This window comes from Papaver somniferum, chromosome 7 (genome assembly GCF_003573695.1).
Source record: "Papaver somniferum cultivar HN1 chromosome 7, ASM357369v1, whole genome shotgun sequence".
Taxonomy (NCBI): domain Eukaryota; kingdom Viridiplantae; phylum Streptophyta; class Magnoliopsida; order Ranunculales; family Papaveraceae; genus Papaver; species Papaver somniferum.
Genome location: NC_039364.1, coordinates 91,752,550 through 91,772,083, shown reverse-complemented (window position 1 = coordinate 91,772,083; position 19,534 = coordinate 91,752,550). Strand labels below are relative to the sequence as shown.

At 35.9% G+C, this 19,534-nt stretch overlaps 1 long non-coding RNA gene across 4 annotated transcripts; it reads left to right on the top strand.

Annotated features, from left to right (window-relative positions):
* Window positions 1–1,550: 1,550 nt before the first annotated feature.
* Window positions 1,551–5,620, top strand: LOC113297863. Of its 4 annotated transcripts, XR_003333805.1 has the most exons (8): window positions 1,555–1,922; window positions 2,536–2,586; window positions 2,746–2,864; window positions 2,962–3,275; window positions 3,590–3,808; window positions 3,913–4,060; window positions 4,737–4,877; window positions 5,561–5,620. It is a non-coding gene; the product is annotated as an uncharacterized LOC113297863 (long non-coding RNA). The 4 variants fall into 4 exon arrangements; XR_003333806.1 differs by lacking the exon at window positions 5,561–5,620 and having other exon boundaries at window positions 1,551–1,922; window positions 3,590–3,812; window positions 4,737–5,072; XR_003333807.1 differs by lacking the exon at window positions 5,561–5,620 and having other exon boundaries at window positions 2,746–2,853; window positions 4,737–5,072.
* Window positions 5,621–19,534: the final 13,914 nt, after the last annotated feature.

Genomic DNA, 19,534 nt, shown 5'->3' with positions numbered 1-19,534 from the left:
TGTGTAGAACTTAGTTGCTTACTTGATTTTGGTCCACAAGTATTATAAGTAAAAAAACCTAATGAGGGGTATTTTTTAGTTAAAGGTATTGATCTACTAGTCCATGACTTGACACAAGTTGTTGCTCAAATCTTTTTTTTTTCAAGGCATTCTTGACGTTCCTGAATTTCAAAACAGAAACAGAAAGCCGGATGGAAAAAGAAAGGTTGCACAATCGATTCCCGTATTTTCTTCAGTGTGCAGCCGAATTAGGTAGCCCTATTTGGCCACCTTCAAACCCTGCATCTGCAAACTCATTTCACAATACCCACAACAATTAGCTTCATAGGCAACCATTTTAAGTGCATCAATATCTCAGCATTCTTAGAAATTTTTGAGAATTTCAAGCATCTTACAAAAGATATTTGTGTGGAAGATTATTCAGGTTAATGCTAGAAGAAGTTTGAGATACCAGATTATTAATTTTGATAGAACTTCTAGATTTTAATTAAAAATCTAAATCTCATTGGTGTGAATATATTCCACAAGTCATCTTGGGATTGATCAAGATTCAAAGACTCGGTTTCTTTCATGTTTTTCGGTTTCATGTAGATCAAAAAAATCACATTGTAAATAGATTGTATGAGTATTACTTAGATAATAGGAGGGTGTGTGTTTTCTATATAAGAATCCAAATTCCCGTATTGGACGCTTTTCCGCATTAAACATCATCCAAATGTAACCCTGCACACTCTCTCATCCCTTAACCACTGAGCCACTTCACTTTATTTATTTGTTATTTTGTTGATACGCAAAAGCCAAACAAGGCTCCTACCCGAATTCGGCCAGTCAGACTGACTCACTGCAGGACGTAACCTGCAAAACCCGATTATACAACAATCAATCAATGCTTATACAACAGTAGTGTCTGGTGTGTCATCCAGCGGCCAGGATATATTGGAATTTCTAACTACTGGCGAGGATCTTCCTTTCCTTCCTAGAATAATGTACTGATTTGATTAATCCAATGGCTGGCATTTCATCCCGTCCCAAACTAGGTTTATTAATCTAGCCTCTTAAATGGCGAATCATTTAGGCTAATCCCTATGGGCTAGATTGGAGTGCTTGATAGGCCAACAAGTGTTGCAAATCAAAGAAAAAAGTGTTGGAGAAAAGTTAACAGTGATAGTTGATAGTTCTCTCACCTAACAAGTGCTCGCAGTCCAACTATCAACGAGATTGAAACGCTGAACCGTTCGGCGCTCAAAAAGTGACATAAACACCGAACCATTCGGCGCTCTATATATTTTACTAATTTTTGAGAGAGAATGTGATGGAGAGAAAAGAAAAAGAGGGAGAAAGAGGGAAAAAAAAGGAAGAACGTGATAGAGGGAGGAAAAAAAGGGAGAGAGAGAGAGGGAAAAAATTGGAGAGAGAGGAAAAAGGTGGAGAGAAAGATAATGATTAGTTTTTTAAAAAATAAAATTATATAGCGCCGAACATTCCGCGTTTAGCGCTGTTTTATTCAGCGTTTCGCTGCTAGATTAGCAATACCATAAAACTTAGGAGGGCGATGGCCAATCTAACAGCTAGATATCTAGCCCATAGGACTAAGCCTTAGACGTTTCCATTCTCTCTTCCCTTCCTCGCTCTATTTTGTAACGCCCAAAAATAAAACCCTATTTAGTATATCAGATTCAATCCCTAGCTGTGATTCAATCTTTCTTCATTCAATTTCAGAATCAGTACTATTAGCTGTGATTTATTGGTCGCTCCAAATTCCCATTCAATTTCAGAATTTCAAAAAACAGTAACGGTTCTAAGATTGCCCTAATAATGATATTTCTCAAATTCCCATTCAATTTCATGGATTCAATTGACTGCTGCTTCTATAAATTGTCTCCGAAAATCGCAGATCAGCATCAGTCTCACCGATTCGTCACGTAAGTTTTGCCTTCTCTCCTCCTCCCCTTTTCCATTTTTGCATCTGGGTTTTCGCTTATGTTTGGTTTTGTCGATTCACAGAATATTGTGATATATAAATTAAATCCGAGGATCGCTGTTTACTTCATACTGATTTGTTGACCGGTTAATTCTAATCAGTATGTTGTGTTCTTCGCTATTTTACTTATAGTCGAGGGCTCGAGGCTCCATCTTAGTTCAGTCTATATTGGTTTGGTTTAATTTCCCGTTGGTGTAATTGTGTTTATAATTTTGTGTGTTTGTTAGGTTCGATCTTCTGCTTATTATGTTTTTTTTTTCTTTTTTTGATTTTTGAGAATTGAAATTTTGTTTTTTCCAGCGTTCATAACATCTGATTAATTTTGGTTTCTAATTCTTTTTATCTAGCAATCTTGAACCATTTCAGATGGATATTCCTGTTGAATCAAAAGTGGTTGTGTTGGTGCAATCGCCAATAACATTTTTACTTCCGTTTTTTCTTAGCAGCTCTTTATACAACAGATTTTGCATATATTTTTTCAACGAAGCCTGAATTATGTCTTGGTTATTATCAATTTTAATTGGTCGCCTGAAATTTGATTTAATTGCCTGTAGTTGCCAACAGAGAAACCGATGGCACCACAGATTACCTGCAAACTTCAAAAGGTAGGATCCTCGGCCACACATGACACACTCAAGAGCTTACGATCGCTTGACGAAGAAAAAACAAGTATCATTACCGTAGTTTTAACGATTATACTTATGGATTATGCATTTGTTTTTCTATTCTATTGACTAGACCAGCCATTCCTTTTTGCTTTTCAGGTTTCTGGTTAGCTTTCAAGTTGAAGATAATACCAAATGCCGCAATCAATGTTTCTCTTGACAGTGAGGTCCATAAATTGGTCTGGCATACAGCATATAAACTCATAAGTAGGTCATAGGTACATCTGCCCTGATCTCCCTCGACCTTGGTTGTTTTGTTTGCTGTTCGTCAACCAGTGTAAACATATCTTACTTCGACACTCCATAATTTCCCAGATCGATGCTGAATAGGCGGGGATGTCTGGATTCTCACAGATCCTGCTCCATGTTGTGGATTTCCAAACTACTCTCAATTCCTTCAACATGAAACAAAAAATTGCAAGCAGCTACCACGTCACCCGCATTGACCTACGTGCTCCCCCTGTGCCCTCAGCATCACACCAGATCCTTTTGAACCGGTAAAATTTGAAGGTAACTAGGACACTGATGAAGAACATGCGCCCAAGAATGCTTGCTGTGACGAAGTGGTCCAACTGGATGGAGATCAAGCCGAAGAATGAGCTCTGGCTTTCCAGTTTCCACCTGATTAGGTAATGTGTGAGATTTTATTTTTGAATATATTCATAATATTCATGCTCTTGGTCAGTCTTATGACGTTCTATGAGATGGTAATATAAGTTTGATGAAGCAATTGCATAAGAATTTTTCATTTTTGGGTTTGTTATAATTAACCAACATGAATTTCTGTATTTATACATGGAGAATTTTTCATTTTTGGATTCGTAGGAATTAACAAACATAAATTTCTGTATTTGCATGTGAGGAATAATTTTTATTTTTATAGTTTGTTGAACTTACTATGATCGAAAGCCTTTGACTGACATGACTCTCGGGTGTTCCGAAGTTTCCATGTTTTTCCTGGGCCACCCTCCATCATGAACTTCAAAGATGCCGGTGAAATCATTAATGTTCAACATTTGGGGGATGGACGTTTCAACTTTAAAGGGACATGTTACTGTTGAGTTTGCAACAGAAGAAGCCGCGCAGAAGTTAATAATGTTGTTGTTACACACGAACAATGTTGTTGGACACACCACTATCTGCTCTTCTTTAACTTCCCAAAGTAAGTAAGTAGGATTTCTTCCTTATTCATCTGTTTCTCAGTTCAAATTTTGGGCTTAATTGGTGCAATTAATTATTCTGTTCAAAATTTTCTATTGTTTTTAGGTCGTTTCTGTTGCGAGGTGCATACAGTGACATGATACTCGATGGTTTACAACCGTCAAGAGATTCATTTCACCGAAAAGAGCGAGCTAGGTTGCAAGATGCTTTTATTTTAACGATCAAAAGGAAGCAATGGGCTTAGCACCTGAAGGTAAGTATCATGAATGATAGTTGTTTTTTACTTTTATGTTTGAGATTAATACGAAGCCGGGTTTCATCTTAGATAAGGAACATTGGGAAAATCCCATTTATATGGATCAATAGACTTGACTATCAGAACTGCAGTTAATAAACAATTCCAGAGATTTAGCTTTTGTTTGATATTTTTCGGTTACACGTAAGAATATTCAGCTGAACACCTGAACAATTTTCCGTTTGCTAAGGTTGTTCATGTAAATTCTTTAAGGTATGTTAAACTTAAAGTGAGGGCATTAGGCGAACCGAAACTCTATACTACTGTTAACTATTCAACGTAAAATATGTAACTGCTGACCACTTTTACCACATTTTTTAAACGTGGCTTGAATCATTTGTCTATCTAAAAATGTTAGAAAGTGGATAAAGGAAGAAATAAGGCTTACCCTAAATAAAAAATTGGCGAAAAGGAGGCTTAATGGAAGCTTCCTTGGTTGTCGAATTTCCCTTTACCCTTTGGGTAGTGAAATTGGAAAAGCCTATGATTGTAATATTAGCTAATTACGGTGGGAGGCCTAAAGGTAGAGAGGACTTTAGTAATAAATGTTATATGATCATAACAGTGCATCATAACAGTTCATATTTGATTTATGCTCAGACAGTTTGTAATCATATTCCATGTTTATATTCAGGTTCTATACTAAAGTCCTCTTAAGCTGTTGGCAAGGAGTATGAACTCAGTTCCATAAGTGCCATACCACTCGGCATCATAAGTATAAGACGGAATGCGAATACCGGCTGTAGAGCACCATGAGTATGAGAAGAAAAAAAATGTAAGAAAATTTGTAAATTTTAGGCTTCAATATAAAACCATCTTGGAGGAGGCTTCTCATATTGGCCCATAAAGAAAAACCCCTGGATGATCAAAAATTAAGAAACTATATATGATTGATTTTGAACGATTTTTTGGGGACCATGGTTTTTTTGGGGACCATGGTTCTATTTTTAGTAAGACATTTAGAAGTAAATTTAGGTCACCCCTTATCTAAATATTTATATTAATACCTAAACTACCCTCATATTGGCCTATAAAGAAAAACCCCGGAATGATCAAAAATTAAGAAACTATATATGATTCATTTTGAATGATTTTTTGGGGACCATGGTTTTTTTGGGGACCATGGTTCTATTTTTAGTAAGATATTTAGAAGTAAATCTAGGTCACCCCTTATCTAAATATTTATATTAATACCTAAACTACCCTCCTGATTAATTTTGGGTAATGATTAGTGAAATCATTAGTGAAATGAGTAAGCTAAAGAAGTAGAATTATTGAGAGAGTAAAGTTAGAGAAGATTAAGAAGAAAAACATGAAAAATAATTTTTTTTGAGTTCACTAATCTTGAGTATTCAAGTGATGATTCAATTGATGATAACATATCTGAATCTTCATCTCCTTCCTCTCCTAGAGTATTTGTTAATCTTCACAGTGATCCGTATATGAGTTATTTCTTAGATGGTGATTGTATTCTTCCCCAAACTCAATCTCAAGATAAAGCGATGACTTTTACCAACCACAACTGGAGGAAGAGCATTTGGGTTATCAGGTATGCTTCAAACTTAGATAATGTTGGTTTACTTGCTCCAAACTTTCAAAAAAATGATTTTTTTATGTAGATTTGGGCCAGTTCGGTTACCATATGTCAAGAACATGTAATCGAACACACCTGAAAGTGTAGTGCGGTTATGTTTTCCAAACACGTAGGTTACCGAACTCGCTCGTTAATGGAGATTTTGGTCGTACAGTGTAATGTTCGGTTTGCCCGCAATGTAACCGAACTTTAGGGTCTAGAAGTTCGGTTGCTTTGCAAACAATAACTAACCGAACTTTACGTGAAAATAAAATTTTACCAACTGTACATAGTTCGGTTGGTACGCAAAGTTCATACCAACCAACTATCCAACCGAACTTTACGTTAAAAAAATATATTCCAAGTGTAAGAAGTTCGGTTGGTTCGCAAACTTTTATCCAAAAGCGTATCTAACCGGACTCACCGATTAAAAAAAAAACAACCAAAGTTACAGTGTTATATTCGATTACCTAGTATAAAATGGTAGGTAACCGAACTTTGAACTTAACAATTTATTTGGGTACATTTTTTGTGCTCGGTTACATATCAAATTGCTCTACCAACCGAACTTAAAGTTCGGTGATATCCTTATTTTGCGAAGGAACCGAATTTATGGACTTGTGTTGTTCTAATACAAGGAGTTCGGTTAAAAGTATTTTTTGCGAATCAACCGAACTCTGAGTTCGGTTAAGAAAAAATTAATTTGTGATAGTCGAACTTTTTGCGACGATTACTTCTCATTTATTCAACCAAAAACAAATGACAAGTAATGGGTTTGTGAGAATATCTTTGTTAATGTTTTAAATTAAGCTATATATAGAGGAGGTGGTGGTGGTTGGTGGTGGTGGTAATCGGTGGTTGGTGGTGGCGATAATCGGAGGTGGTGGTGGTGGTAATAGGCGGTGGTGGTGGTGGTAATCGGTGGTTGGTGGTGGTGGTTATATATATATATAAGTGGTTATTAGGTTGATTTTAAATTAAATTAGGTTAAGGGTAGGTTAGTCATTTCAACATTTTAGGACACCCCATATAACTATAGGGAAGGTGGCCTGATAAAATCATGGTCCCTAAAAAATCATTCTTGATTTTGATTGGAAGTGGGCTTAGGATAGACTTCAGTATTGGTGTTAATCATAATGAAATTTGGGATGGGTGTTCAGATTTGTTTCTTACACCAGAAAGATTGTTGTACTTAATAATGGCACAAAAATAGAAATGGATGTACAAAAGTTATTCCCAGATGCAAAAGTTTATTTTGAATTTTTCTTTTTAAGCATTGTTATCTTGCTCGATTTAGTGTAAATGTTTTTCAATTGATTACTTGCTGATGCTTCCAGCCTAATTAAAAATGAACATTTATGTTTGAAAAAAGCTATTTCGGCAAATCATCTATTTTACTATCTCACTGTAGTCTTCTAATTTAAATGAAATTAAATGAAATGGAGGATGATGCTTGGTGCTTGATTTTTCATCAATTGGGGATATTTGGATTGTTAATTCAAATTTGGTTTTACTTTAATGGCCTTAGCTGATAAGTTTTACCAAGTTTAGGTGGAAATTGTTTTGATCACTGAGACGGTCTCTGGCATAACCAGCATTGGCCAGTGGACATGTCCCCAATCATCTTTTTTTAAACTGAATTTTGATATACTTTCATCTTAAGATCTTACAGGTATTTTTGAAAGTGGTTATATGATCATCAATCAGATTTGATTTCTTGCTGAATTTGAAGGGGGAAAAAAGTGTAGTTTTAAAATGGTCATACATAAAATGAACCCTTCAGAAGAATTCATCACTGTGGTGCGCTAAGGCTTATTTTTACGCATGTAGGAAAACTATAGAAAATTATTCGCACAAAAAATATAGCCAACATTTTTAACAAACTGTGGTGTGGTTTTAGATTCCTAAAAAAAAAAGTTCTCTGAAAAGTGTTTTGACCGAGTAACATGACATTCAGTTAGGGCCATCATCACCCGAACGGGCTCACCATTCTGGGCTAACCATTCCTTTTATTGGAGTTCAATATCTTGATTTGTTTAGAACAACCCGAAGGATCGGGAATCCAGCAAACAAAACACAAAACAAGAAAAAAAAAATGATATTTTCACTCCGTTCAATAGCTTGTGCCATTTAATTGATACTTTCGCTCCATTTTAGAAAAAGTGATGCTTTCACTCCGTTTCAGAGAAAGTGTTGCTTTCGTCCCATTTCTGGGATGGGTGATGAAATCAATTTAATACCAACAAACTCTACGGTTATCACCCACACTACCAATGACTACTAGAATTTTTTATTAGAAAAAACACACAATTGTGTGACTTGGGCGATACAAACCAGAGGATAACAGATAGAAGAAGCCAGACATGATGCGACAGCAAAGCACCCCAGAATATAACGGTGAAATAGCCCGTGCCGGTACGACACGAGTGATTCCCTAGTACTAATACATACCATTACGGTGGGGATTGAACCTCTGACTTTCACCTTACATACCTTTTGATGATGATAATGGATACATATATATACTTCATTTGAACCATGAATCATACCATACTGCTTGATTTTTAATGTTTATACATTTATAAACACAAATATGTGAACCGCATTAAACGCGAATTAGCGAATTTCCGAATTTTTCTGTCGTTGCATATATTTAATCACATAGTTCACCGAATTTACATTTTACTAAGCCTATGAATGCCCCCACTTTTACACGTCCTAATTTTTGTCATCCCCCACCCATTATAAAGAAAGAAGAAAAGAAAATGGAACCTGGGTTGTTGGAGTTCAGAGATATTTCTTTTAAAAAAAAGACCCTGAAAAACCCAAAGGATTATAGTTATGTCTGCAAATCTAAGGAGCTAGGGGGATTGGATTTTAAAACATATAGTTTTTAACAGTGTTATGATTACTAAAATAGCATAGAGACTAATAACTGAACCCGACTCTCTGTGGTCCTCGACCATGAAAGCCAATCATTTCAAAGAAACAAATGTGATCAGAATGGACATCAAACCCAAAAGAATTGATTTTTGGATATGAAAATGAATATTGGAAGGGCAGGAAAATATCCAGAAATACTATAGACGGGAGATGGTAATGGTCAAAGCATCACGATTTGGGACGACAAATGGATTCACAACAAAGATGGGATCACAGCAAAACTTCCACACTGTCCTAATGATCTTATATCTGTCAGACAACTTATCAATACTTTAGGAGAATGAGACATGGTTCTAATCTCTCTATGGTTCAATAAAAATACCAACTTAGCATCTGAAACACGATATGCAACACTCAAGATGAAGATAGAATCATCCGGGGCCTCACTGATAATGGGATTTTCACTGTCAAATCCCTATATGACAGGAAGATCAATGATAAGTACAAAGATGATACCCCCGATCCATCTTTGAATATTTTTTTTGGAATCTGGACATCTCCCCATCTATACAAATGTTCATCCGGAAATGTGCCCATGGAACTCTACCTACAAATGTCAGGACTGCAAGCATCCTCAACTACATTGATTATATCTGCAATCTTTGCAAAAGTGCCAAAGAAGATATAACTCATACTCTTATCTCTTGTCCTTTTGTTTCTGAGTTTTGGATAAACCTTTTTTGGTCCTCAACACTAATTTTGGTGATGCTACTAATTTCAATGATTGGCTCAACTCCTGGTTTCTTCCTCAATATCAGTTTAAGGTTTGGATATCAATCTTTGCTATTATCTACTATCAAAATCATATTTTGAGCAATCTATATTACCAGAGATCTGAGCACGATAATATAAACAGAATTACTAATGATCATAAGCTGAAATTTGGCGTCACTATCAACATAAGTTCCATGAGTCACTCTAACATGGAAAGACATGCTGATTCCTCACCCTATACTAACTATGCTTTCATTGCCATGTCTTATACATGAATCTGTATTGGAGCAAGAAGAATCAAAGACTGCATTCTTGGAAATAACAGAGCCGGGAGAGGAGCAGAACTAGTAGTGCGCTGGGCCAAAGAATTGCAAAGAGCCAACATAGACTTTCAAGCAGAAGATGATGCAACTCTGAAGGAGCTAGAGGATGAGTACAAGTCAGAAGTCCAAGGAAGATTCAACCTGGTTTACCATCAAATGAAGGATGAAAATTTTGAAGAAATATCTTTTGTCATGGGAAAGCTGATCAGAGTCACTAAAGATCATAACTCTATGACAATCAAATTAGCTAGCTTAAATTCCTACTATGGTCACTTAGATAAATTTAATCGAAAAAGTCCAAACGTAACGTTTTTTTTTTTTTAATTATTTTCAATCTGTAACAAGTAATGGTAATGTCAATGTCATTACAGATAGTACTCCCAAAGGTTTACGCATAATTTTGGTGCTCTCCAAACCTTATTTGTATCATCTGAGGTTTTACCTTCGGGAAGTTCACTCTTTTCTTAGGCCTATTCCTATGCACATGTCAAACATTTGTTTTTTCCATATATGCATCCACTATGGGTATGCCAAAGTGCCAAACATATATGCCTATATGTCAGATATAACATATAGGCATACACGACAGACTTTCCAGCGAGCGATAGAGTGTCAATCGCTAGATGGTCAAATTATCGCTTGTTGGTCATTCCAGCGCCAGCGATGGTCAAGATGTCGATTGTTAGTCTGATCATCGCTCATAAGTTCCTCATCCAACAGATACAATTTCCCTCCTCTATAAATACCCAATTTCAAACTCATTTCATTTCACACCAGAATTTCTAAATCTCTCTATAATTTCTCAATTTCTAAATATTCTTCAGATCTAAAATAATCACACCTTCTCTACAATTCTTAATTTCTTGTAATATGGATTCACAATCTCAAAGTCAAGGCAGAGGTAAAACAATCAAAATCCGTGGTGCAAAATACAACCTCACAGAGGATGAATGTAATTGTCGTAATTATGTTTTTTTACCCGAGATTGTATCGATGGTGCAGAACAACATGGTAACTGAAAAAGCGGGGGTCTAACAACACCACCCAATATTTCGCTTAGCAATCTGTATGGACTAACTCCGAAATACTTTGCTAGAGAATCAACTAGACAGTCAGACTCAATCTAGATAAAAGTATCTCAAGGAGTTAATATCTCTCTTTCTTGATTTGATTTTTACTCAAGCTAAAAACAATAGCGAGTCTTTATCAAATACAATGAATACTTGGACGGTACCAAAGACCAATGTCCAAGGATCAATCAATATCAATCAACAACCAAAGGTTGGATTTCCAATTGATGATCACGAACGGACAACCTGTATTATTTCAATTATATAAAATATAATGCGGAAAAGAAATAACACAGACACCAGAAATTTTGTTAACGAGGAAACCGCAAATGCAGAAAAACCCCGGGACCTAGTCCAGATTGAATACACACTGTATTAATCCGTTACAGACACTAGCCTACTGCAAACTAACTTCGGATTGGACTATAGTTGAATCCCAATCAGTCTCCCACCGATCCAAGGTACAGTTGTACTCCTACGCCTCTGATCCCAGCAGGATACTGCGCACTTGATTCCCTTAGTTGATCTCACCCACAACCAAGAGTTGCTGCAACCCAAAATCACAGACTTGATAATAAACAGATTTGTCCCACACAAAAAAGTCTATCAAAGGATAAATCTGTCTCCCACAGATAAACCCTAGGTTTTGTTCCGTCTTTTGATATAAAATCAAGGTGAACAGGAACCAATTGATAATCCGGTCTTATATTCCTGAAGAATAGCCTAGATTAATCAATCACCTCTCTACAATCCTTCCTGACTACACAAGCGGATTGTCGAGGAATCACAAACAGTGAGACGAAGATGTTTGTGACTTCTTTATCTTTCCTATCGGAGAACTCTCACGATCTCAAGTCAATTAACAGATTGTACTCGTACGATAGAAGATGCAAGATCAGATCACACAACTACGATAAAGTAGTATCGGCCTGGCTTCACAATCCCAATGAAGTCTTTAAGTCGTTGACCTGATTTTAGAAAAGAAAATCAAAGTTTAATGGAGATCGACTCTAGCGGGCGCACTAGTAGCACATAGACGTGTGGGGATTAGTTTTGCACAATGCTAGATGTCTCCTTTATATATCCTTCAAATCAGGGTTTTGCCTTAGTTACAAAGCAATCCTTATTCACCGTTAGATGAAAACCTGATTTAGATTCAAGCTAATATTTCTCAACCGATAGATCGAAAACTTAGCTTGTCACACACACTTGGGTAGACGTTTACTGGGTTCGTGAAAACCATGCCCAAACGTGTACGTGTATGTTGGTTCAACATAGTAACCCAAAAGGTTAACCATATGAGCATTTCATATTAACCTTGTTCTTCTTCACCATAACTAGTTCAATTGACTCAAATGAACTAGTTAAAGAGTTGTTCAATTGCTATGAGATCTTATGTAACTACACAAGACACAATTGAAACAAAGATGATTCGATTCGATTGAATCGGCTCATGAACATTATAGCCACGGTTTGCATAAAGCATTCCTTAGTAATTTAATGTTTCATATTCAGAGCACATCTTTAGATTATAACCTCTTAAGTTCACAAACAAGTTCGCGGACTTAAGTTAATCGGTTGAGTTTTCCAAACTCAGCAGAAATTCTCGGAAAGAGAACTTCCGCGAGTTCGCGGACTGGGTTCGCGGACTTAGCACACAAACGAGTTTTGGAAAATCCAGCAGAAATTCTCTCCCGAGAACTTTCGTCAGTTCGCGGACTGAGTCTGTGGACTGGGTTCGCGGACTTGGCAAGCCAATTCCACAATCCTCCCGATTTCTCTTGATCAACAAAGTTTCGAAAACTTTGGTTCAAGGAATACATGGTTATGTAATCTAAACTCTCATTTCAATCATTGAGACATTCTCAGAGGACGCTATGTAGGCGTTATTCACAGACCGAGTCACGTCAGAGCAATTCTCAAAGTGATTGAAACTTTTCATGACTTTCGTCACTAGGTGAAGATAAACTTGATCAAAGCGAAACGCTTTACCAACACACGATTTCGAGATAAAAGATAAGCAATGAATGCTCAGCTCGAAATGTCAAATGTGTATGATCTAGTCTATATAGCGTACGACTTTTGTCTCATAAGAAGTAGGAGATAGAAGAGATATACTTTTGAGTGACATATAAGTTCAAGTCTCCACATACCTTTTTGTTGATAAAGTTCCACGGTTCCTTGTATAGATCTTCGTCGTTGTATGATGAATCGCCATGAAGTCCTTGAGCTCAACTACACTTTTCTATCCTAGTCTGAGACTTAGCTATGTAGGATAGAAATCAAGACTAATAGTTTTGATCACTAACATTGACAAACATGCTTGAGATAGCAACGCATGCGAGGTTGACCGAGCTATGCTCTAATAGTAACACCAAAACATATTTCATAAATATGAAGTACAAAACATGAACATCAATTGTCGTGGTGGAAAAGGGTTGGAAGATTGCTTCATTACAATCAACATGGAAGTAGCCAATAATGTTGCAAGCCAAGAGAGAAGGCCGGGAGAGTGATCTTGTGGATGGTGATGTTGAAAGACAGGTGCATACAGATTGACAGCGAAAACATGGCAAACAGTTTGCTTTCGAAAGCTGTTTCTATATTTTGAAGGTGTTGAACAAATATAGTCCAAAATTGTTAGCAACTAATCAACAAGTACCTGAAAGGTCACCGTAAAATTCTTCTTCCTCAACACAAAATTCTTCACCATTTTCACCAGGTCCATCAAATTGTTCACCAGATACCCCAAGAAACCCAAATGTGAATTTAGTTTTCAATGATGATGGTGGTAAGAGAAAACTTTGAGTGAGGAACAATGCAAGAATGGCTAGAAAATTATCTCAACAAGGAGGAATTTCCAATGGATTTAACATGGCGGAGTTTATGGAACATGAAAAGACCGTCGAGAAACAAACAGAACTTGATAGGAAATTTCAAAACATGGAGAGTATGAAAAGTCGTATTTCTCAAGAAAAAGTTGGGTTTGACTATGACAAGCATAACATTCTTCAAGCTAATACTTCAATTATGAACCCGTAGCAAAAACATGTGTGGCAAATCGAATTTGACAGGATTCAAGCACAGATTGAACAACAAACTAGATTTACTAACAACCAACCTAGTGGTGATGATGATGATGATGAGTTCGATGTAGTAATTCCTCTATATGATAGATGTATTAATTTAAGTTTTAATTTGAAGTATTGCATCTTAATTTGATTTGTTGTTGTTGCATTGTACTTAATATTAGTTTGAAATGAAAAGTTGATTAATTTGAAATGTTGTTGCAGTCTACTTAAATAAGTTTCGCTCATTTAACTTAAAATAAAAAACATAACTTAATAATTAAAATAAGATTCATAACTTAATAATTAAACTAAAATACATAACTTAATAATTAAACTAAAATAAGTTATGCCCAAATATTCACTTTCTTCCATGCTCTGCCCAAAGATTCACTCTCAGATCATCTCTTAAACTGTCATACAAACGCTGGTTTTGAATGTAATTAGTCATTTGAGCATAATTTCTTGCAGGCACGCCTCTTTGTGGTTGAATCTCAGGCCTCAGATCTTCATCTTCATAGTTACTCCACTCCTTATCGCGATGAGTTTCCTGAATGACCATGTTATGAAGAATTATGCGAGTGAGCATAGCCTGTGCATTTCACGACCACTCAACTCACGATATAGCCCACAAACGATAGCGAACTTCCTCTTCGAAATTTCAAAAGCGCGTTCTGCATCCTTCCTCATTGCCATTTTGCGAGTGTTAAAATGCCAGTATGAACGGCCCAATGCACCGGCAGGAGGCTGACGGTAACATTAAACCAAGGTGGACCATTTTGGGTAGATACCATCCGCAAGATAATACCCATGAGTGTACTGATGGTCGTAGATCATGAAATGGACTTGGGGACAAATTCCATACTTCAGATCTTCAAACAGAGACGACTTGTGCAGAACATTAATATCATTTTGTGAACCTGGAAGACCAAAAAAATTGTGCCATATCCAACAATCATAAGAAGCACCAACTTCAAGGATAACAGTTGGTTTTGGATAATGACCCTTATATTGACCAGCCCAATAAACATGGCATCCTTGCCATACCCAATGCATACAATCAAGACTACCTAGCATTCCTTGGAATCCCCTTTCCTCATTCTCCCTCAATATTTGTCTAACATGTTTCTCCGTTGGTTTTCGTAAATATGTTGGACCAAAATGTTTAATCATTACTTCACAAAAAAATGCAAAATAAGTAAATAAAGTTGTGTTACCCATACGAAGGTCTCATTGTTCGTATCCGCTGGTCTTCCATAACCTAGAATCCTTAAATCCGAAGTAACTTTTTGTTCAGGACTATGACCTCTAATATTCAGTGCATCAAACTGATAATTAAATTGAGTTTCAACTCGACAAAAATCTTCAATAATCTTTTTCATCAGATGCCGAGGCATGCGGAATCGACCTTGAAAATTTTGATCAGAATACACACAATTGGGAAGAAAATAATCTTGCATCAGCTTCTGGTGTTAAAATTATCTCCCTCAATACGTATTTCTTCTTGAGAATACTTCTTGTGGCTTTGGAACTCTAGGTATTTGGCTCGTATGTACAAGCATCAAAGTGTCGATTAGTTTATTATCTTCAGCTTCCTCATCATCAAGTTCTTGCAACCTCCTTCGATGCATTTCTTGCTGTAATCTAAACCGATTCATAATAACATTCCTCTCTTCATTGGATCTATCCATTGATGATTATGAAATTTAAAATTGAGAATAGATATAGAGAAATTGGGGAAATATACGTAGAAGTAGGTGTGAGTAACTTAAAGATGTACAATGGCGTATATATAGAAACCACTTGTGGAAAATAGCCGTTGCAAAATAACTACTTATCGATAATCATAATATCGCTAACGATATTATTATATCGAGCGATGGGTTTGATGGCTCCATAAATATTTATAATATCGCCATCGCTGTCAATAATAACGATGGATAGAAACTCTGTCGCTCAATAGTTTTTCCATAGTGGCGCAACTCGTTTGCCATGCCACCGGGTATGTCAAACATGTTTTTTTTGGCATGTGCACAGGAATAGGCCTTATAAAGAAAAACAAAAAAAAAACTGGGTTGTTTAGTCCACTTTTTCAACTTCCAAACCTTAGATATTCTCGATGATTAAAAAACTACTCCCCAACTGGCTCTGACTTCTTAAAGCGAAAAAGTCAAGCGATAGTCAACGAAAAGTCAAATCGAGTCAATCTTTTCTTGAAAATTCAATTCTGTTTTCTTTTTCAAATTATGTATTTTCCCTTTGTTAATCTCCCCTTGATCTATATCTTTGATTCTCTTTTTTTCTTTTTAAATTTTCTTCAATTTTCTTTTTAGAAACCCTAAATTTCATGTTTCTCATTTTTATCTTTTGTTTTCTTTCGATTGTTTTTTTCCTCTTTTCAATAAAATCGAATCTTAAATAGTTTGATGTTGTCTTAACTCTTTAATGTTCTGATTGTATTTATCTTCTTATCTTTAACTTTTTTGTTGTTTTTCGCAATGGTATGCAACATTAAAGACTTGTTGTCAGTATCAGTGATTGTAGCAATTCCCTCAATCTCAGTTGGCTTCATTTTCATTGGTTATCTGTTTGTTGGCTTCTCCAGTATGCAATGGTGCATCATACTTATCGTATTATTAGGTGGCGTTTCATAATATCTTCAAATTCTCATATCGGTTCTATGTACTTTCATTCAAATTATTACACCTTATCACCTGTTACGGTAACACCTGTTAAGGCTATGAATTTTTCTGCTTATTATAGCCTCATACATATCAACATGAACACTTTTTTTTTTTGCCAACCAACAACTTCAGTTAATTTATATATACATATCACAATCCTGTTGTATCAATATCATTTCATAAATCCTCCTTTTGCACAACTTATAATTATAAACGTATGTTTGATAACATCCAAAATATTTCTTCTCAAATGGAGGATATTAATATGGAGGATCAACCTGCTAGAACTCGTGTTGTAACTCACTCTGTCGGTGCTCTCTCCAAAAGTATTAAAGATTGGAAAATTTTCCTTGCTGGTAAATTGTTTGCACCTGGAATAATGATTTGGCAGGATGCTGAAAAAGCTGCTCGATTCATATGGTCTCATCTCAAACGCAACAACCAATGGAAATTGATGGTAAGATCCTTAGATCCCAATATCTTTGCAATAAGATTCACCAATACTGATGATAAAAAAAGTTATTTTATTTGGTGGAGCTTGGAATTTTGATGGTTATCTTATAGTTCTTCGTGACTGGCATCCATCCCACCCTTATATATCAGGACCTAAAATTCAATACCTCACCTTTTTGGATTAAATACAAAAGACTTCTCCCTGAATTCACCTACCCTGACATCCTTCAAATTTTTGGAAATATAGTTGGATATACAATTACAATTGACTTGATCGTATTACACCAACTACCTCTACTAAGTTTAGAGCCTCAGTTACGCTCAGGGTCACTACTCCTATGATTAAGGGTATATATGCTGCTAATGCTGCTGGTATCTCTCATTGGGTTAGTTTCTTTTTTGAAAAATAGCCTTATAAAGTTTGTCATGAATGCAAAGTTCCAGATCATGACACTAATTTGTGTAGATATTCACAGACTCAACATGGAAAACACTCTTCGGAATCTTGGTCCGGATATAGAACCTGTAGCTATTCCTGAAATAACTCCTCAAGAGCTTGCTTCTTATTTTTACAACATGGTCATCAAAGAATATTAAATTTGCGACAACCTTCTACCTTTTATCAGCCGAGTCCTTTGGATGGAATGTAAATATCATATTTCTTTGCCACGGACTCTCAATCTGATTCTTCAATAGTTCCTGCAGATAGAGCGGTGCCTCATTCCACTCCTAATTATGGTGCTAGTACAAGTTCTGGTTGTATAACTTTTATTTGTCACAAGAGAACCCGAAATATGAAAACTATTGTCATTTCAAATGACCAAGATAACTCTGATCAAGCCTTTTCGAGTCAAAATGCTACTGCTTTAGCCTTTTCAAGTCCCAATTTTCAAAGTTCTGATAATCCGACTGTTGGGGACATTACGGCCAATCATAACCACTCTGATGCTGGACAACATGTACTTTATATTTCATTTTCACCACCTTTTTAATTGTCCTTTTAACTTTCTCTTTTATCGACTTGCATGTGAATCCTTATTTCCTTTTTTCAATTATGAAAATTTTCACCTGGAATTTTCAGGGTTCCGAAAACCCATCTACTCGTGATTATTTGCATTTCTGCATTACCAAATATAATCTTGACATTTTCTTCTTATGTGAAACCAAAACCAATGATTATAGAATGTATTTTTTATTACAACAATATTAATATCCTCATTTTTGGTATGCTCCTCCTATTGGTTTTTCTGGTGGTATCTCCCTTGTATGGAAACATGGTGTCGACTTAGAAATCATGCATACTACTAGGCATATTGTCTATGCAATCATTCATACTCACTCTCATCATTTTGACATTTTGCTAAGTTGTATGTATGAATCCAATAATGTAGAGGAAAATCAAAGTCAATCGAGATATTTGTTGGACATGCACCCTGCTATTGATTTACCATGGGTTCTGATTGGGGATTTGATCTTTACTATGTCTGATTCTGAGATTTTTAGCTCTTATAATATCTCTCATCAGTGTTCTAGAATAATTATAACTAACGTTCAACGATTAGGTCTAATTGATTTAGGTTTCTCAGGCTCCACTCCAACTTGGTCTAATCACAGATCTGGGAATGCACACACTACTGTTAGGTTAGACAGAGCTTTGGTGAATGCTTTATGGATGAGCAATTGTTTCACTGCTTATATTAAACACATTTCACATGTTGCTTCAGACTATGCGACGATAATTTTATCAACTACACCTTCTCTACAGAATAGACAAGCTGCTTTTCGGCTTCAACGTTGTTGGTTTTCTGTGGCCTTTTTCCCTGAAACTATAAAGCAGTGTTGGTCTCATAATTTTTTTGGGTTCACCTACTTACCAATTTTCCTCTAAGCTTAAATATACCAGGCAACAACTTCAATTATGGAAAAAAAACTTCTTTTGGTAATATAAAATCCCAAATTCAATCCATTCATAATTAACTTAAGTATTACCATAATATCAACATACCTGCTTCTGACCCTTTAGTTACTAATTTGAATACTTCTCTTCAACATTGGCTGGCTATTCAAAAGGATCATTTTATGCAAAAAACAGGTGCTCATTCTAATGAAGCTGACAGAAACACTTCATATTTTCATACTATTGTCAACTTCAACAAAAAAAATAAATAAATCAGATCTCTTCTATTCAAGATTTTATGGGTATTTGGCATGATCCAAGAATGGGAATAGAAACTACTTTCCTCCATCATTTCTATGCTATAACTACTTATACTAAACCAGTCACTAATTAATCTGTTTTATCTGAGTTTTCTAGTTGTATTTCAAATGAAGGTAATGCAACTCTTCTTCGGCTTCCTACTGAGGAAGAAATAAAAAATGTCACTTTTCGGATCAAGTCTTGGGCTTCACCGGGAAATGATGGATTTCAGGATGCCTTCTACCAAGAATGTTGGTCTACATTAGGCAATGAGGTAATTACAATGGTACAACACTTATTTACTCATAAATACATGCTTAAAGCCATCAATCATACTTATCGAGTGTTAATTTCCAAAACCCTTCATCCTCAAACACCCAATGATTATCGACCAATCAGTCTTTGCA